Source organism: Lolium rigidum, chromosome 5, assembly GCF_022539505.1.
Source record: "Lolium rigidum isolate FL_2022 chromosome 5, APGP_CSIRO_Lrig_0.1, whole genome shotgun sequence".
Classification (NCBI taxonomy): domain Eukaryota; kingdom Viridiplantae; phylum Streptophyta; class Magnoliopsida; order Poales; family Poaceae; genus Lolium; species Lolium rigidum.
Genome location: NC_061512.1, coordinates 135,010,207 through 135,014,730, shown reverse-complemented (window position 1 = coordinate 135,014,730; position 4,524 = coordinate 135,010,207).

The window sequence follows — 4,524 nt, the reverse complement described above, 5'->3', positions numbered from 1 at the left end:
TCCCGGGCCGGCCCATTACGAGCGATGGGGTTCGTTCCTCTGGTTTCCTTGTGCGTTTTGATTGTGTCGTTGTGTTTCCTGGGTGCTATCCGGTTTTCTTTTTTTGTTCCTTTTTTTCCCAGTTTTCTGTTTCACCTTTTCCATCTTTTTTCTGTTTTTCTACTTTATTATTTTTTCAAGTGTGAACAATTTTAAAATCTGAACAGTTTTTGAAATAATACAAACAAATTTTAAATTTGAACATTTACAGATCTGAACTACTTTCAAAATTAAACTATTTCATATTTGAACTTTTTCTAAATTTAAATTTTTTAAATCTTTTTTTGTTTGAACATTTTTTGAATTTGAACATTTTCGAAGTCTGAACAAATTTTGAATTTGAACATTTTTGAAATCTGAACATTTTTCAAAGTTGAACAGTTTTCAAATGTGAACACTTTTTGAATTTGAACATTTATTTTAATATCTGATTTTTTAAAAAAAACACCAGAATTCAAGTGCGAACATTTATTTCGAAATCTGATTTTATTTCATCAGAAAACCTGAGCACAGCGATTGAATCGAGAGATCGAGTCGTGACTGAAGGCAGGTCGTGCGATAGCGAAGCTAAATGGGCCCGGCCCATGTTGTGTTTCTTTTAGCGATAGGAATCTGCTGCATCGCTTAAAGCGATCGATAGGAGCACCCACAAGGGAGCGCCTATTTTCCATTGTTAGCAGTAGTGATTTCCGCTATGCCCGAAGGTGCCTCTTCATGGGGGCTCACTATGCGGCCTAATAAAAGCTACTTCCTCGGTTCCTCTGTTCAATAATTTTTGTTATGATTTTAGTTTAAATTTGAACTTAAACAATGATAAGAATTATGAAATAGAGGGAGTACTACTTATTTTTTGTTTGGGGAAAAGGCACTCCTTTTCATTTTACTTTTCCAACAAACTTTTAAAAATCGCATCTAGATATATGTTTTTATAACACTTAGTTTATTGATTAAATAATATTTCGAAGCCATGAACATTTTTCAGAAATGCGGTGAATATTTGTTGAACTGGTGTATATTTTTAAATTTTGTGAAAATTTCTGTTAACACTGCCAATATATCTTTTGAACCCCGTGAAAAAATTATTCAAACCACCATGAACATTCTTTTGGAACGGTTGAATATTTTTGAATCACATGAAAGTCCCTTTTTAAAAACGTGAAGATTTTTTTAAATCTCTATAAACTACTTTTTTCTAAATGGTGATCGTTTTCAAATAAAGAACATTTATCTTATTTGAACAACTTTTCAATAAGAACATTTATATCATTTGCACGATTTTTCAAATAGAACATTTATCTTATTTGCATGATTTTTCAATATGAATACATCTTTATGAAAAAAATCATTAAGAATACTTATCGTATTTGAACAAGAAAAAACTACTAATATTTTTATACAACATAAAACATTTGGCTCATATAGAAAAGAAAATAGAAACATTAAATAAAAGGAAAAAAGATGGAAAATAAAAAAGGTAAACGAAAAAAGAAAATATAATATAAAATGGAAGGAAAAAAGAAAACAACAAAATGAGAAAAAAGGACAAAAAAGGACAAAATGAACAGAAAAAATCCCCAAGAACAGTCCTATTGGGTCAGGCCACTATGCCTGGATTGGCATCATAGATCGCATTCCGCACCGCACTGAGGGGAATATAGGATTTGAGTGAAAGAGTGCTTGAAGCAATATATTTTTCTAATTCTGAATTCTTGGAGGCGCAACTTGGGAGCTCCCCTTCCCAAATTTGGCGTGCTCTTGTTTCTGAACTTATTGATCCAACATAGTTAAGATGGAGAATGGATAGACTTGCTGCTACATTTCTTCCTATGGATGTGCAGGAAATTATGAAGATCCCTCTGAGATGATCGATGGGCATGGTGTCAGAAATGTACTGGGATATTCAGTGTTCATTTGGCATATAGGATGCTAGAATCGACTAAAAATGAATGGAAGGATTGGCTAGATCATGACCGGCATCATCTGCCACAGCTGATGATTCTAAAAACTGGACGATGCTTTGGAAGGTAAAGGTACCCTCAAAATTGCAGCTCTTTGTATAGAGATTAGGTCATAATAGTCTCCCTTCAGCTTATGTTCTTCAGTCGAGGAATATGACGTTATGCTCACAGTGTGAAATATTCAATGCGACAAATGATTCGTGGCGCCACTCATTGATTGATTCCAATATGGCAAGGTGTGTTTGGACGCTTGTAGATGTGGATGTTATTGAACATATGTCAATGAATAGTAGTATTGATGCTCGGCGGTTGTTGTTCTTTATGTGTGCTCTTGATCATGCAAAGTTTGTGCTGATTCTGACTACACTTTGGGAAATCTGGACAGCTAAGAGAAAGACTAATCACGAAGGTTTGTTTCAAAGCCCAATTAGCACCTTTGATTTTGTTAGGCGTTTTATGCATGATCCGGAAGAAATCAATCCTGTTGTGCTAGCAAATAACCTGCTAAATACTAGAAGATCTGCAAGTTGGACTAAACCCCCTTCAGGTTTAGTTAAGATGAATGTTGATGGAGCTATCTCTCGCAACAAGGATCATAGAGCTATTAGTGCCGTGTGCAGGGATGAACAAATCAAATTTTCTGAGAGCGTTGTCGAGGACTATTGAAGGGATCTCACACCCGGCGACTTTGTAGGTAATGACATGTGCAGAGGCTCTTTCTCTTGAACAAGAAACCGGAATCTCAAAATTTATTGTCTCTTCAGATTGTTCAGAGGTAGTTAATTTGTTGAAGGATAAGACATTGTCTTTGTTGGGGCTACCCTTTGGTGATACACGCCGAGCAACTCGACACGAACTCGAGCGCACGAGTATTTATGCCGACGAACACCTCGCCTACTCTGCGTGTGCCGCATCACTAACAAAAGGCTCTCGAACAAAAGTTTCGATTCCAATTCTTTCAGCAACTGCAAATTGATGAAATGGCGTGCAAGGTCTGGATGAGTATTGAGTGCTTCCTCACTGAAGTGCAAGATCTTCTGTTGTCTAGCTGGGAAGGGGCACCTACCCACCAATGAATGGCGCTTCAGACACCACATCGCCACTGCCTCTACCTTAGTTGTCTGCTGGTGCATTGCGGATGTTAGACTTTGGGCTCATCGATGTACCACCCTTCCTCCTCCTTCGCTCTTAATAATCGGTGTAATGGCTATGACCCGTCCTAAGGTCTCTTCGCCCCCTACTCTCTATCCTCTAAAAACTGGTTATGCTCCCCCTGTACTCTCTTGAGAGGTTTGTTTTATAAAGTGTGTAAGCTGGCGTAAGCCCGCCGTAGCCAGGGTCAACAAAAAACACCTCGCCGACGAACAAGTTCTCTTTTTTTTTACTCTCTCATATCAAATAAACATGCAGATTACAGTACCTTAAACGTGCACACACGGTTGTTAGCCAACACTCGCACACTAACAATCTGATCACCATGCACTCCGCTAAACACTAATCCATGGCACTAACTTGACCAGGCCAGCAAATGCGCACACACACACGCGGGGTTCTAGCTGACACACCTCGCATGGAACTAACTACCTAGACTAATTCATTCGGACGTTCATGGCCACGACTCAACGGATCAACTCCATTCCTTCACGCACCTGCCGCTTTAACCATGCCCGCACGCGGCAAGCACACATGTCACATCTGCCACGGACAAGAACACAGACGCGGCAACACACCGCAGTCCGAACTCGACCTAGACACACACGCTGGTCGACACTGTAAAGTGGCTTATTCCTACATCCTAAGGGAGATCGAGATTCGATCTAACCTTTTTTTTCGATAAAGGATGCTTTATTACTTTTGAGAAAGCAATTACATCCAGCCTCAACCAGGATGCACACAGCTGTTCAAAGAGTCTGTAACCAACAATATAAAGGAAAACTAGGCGAAATACATATCGGAACGATGAATCATAAATCGCCTATGGTGTGGGTGGTGCTGCAATCCGTAGACTATGCTGCCACCCATGTAGGGAAAAAGTATCCCTCGCCGTATCCTCCAACCGTGTACAGACCTCCGTAAATAGGTCTCGGTTCTCCATCCGCTGAAGAGGTAACCACAAACGGAGAATACATGTACATCTGTAGATGACCTGCAACAAAGAACAATTTTTATCATTAAAAATCTTGTCATTTCTACTTAGCCAGAGTGCCTAGATAACTGCTAGCGCCCCCACCCTAAGAAGCAACTTAAATCTTGAATCGATACCGTGGAGCCAATTGCCAAAGACATTGGCTACACTAGTCGGGGGATACGAGGGTAGAAGCAACTTGGATGACTGACCAAATAGATCTCGCAAAATGGCATTGGAAAAAAAGGTGTTTAATAGTTTCATCTTGTTGACAAAAAACACACCTAGTACTTCCATGCCAATTCCGCTTGACAAGATTATCTTTGGTAAGAATAACTCCTCGACGAAGATACCATCCGAAATTTTTTATTTTTAGTGGTATTTTCATCTTCCAGATTTTCT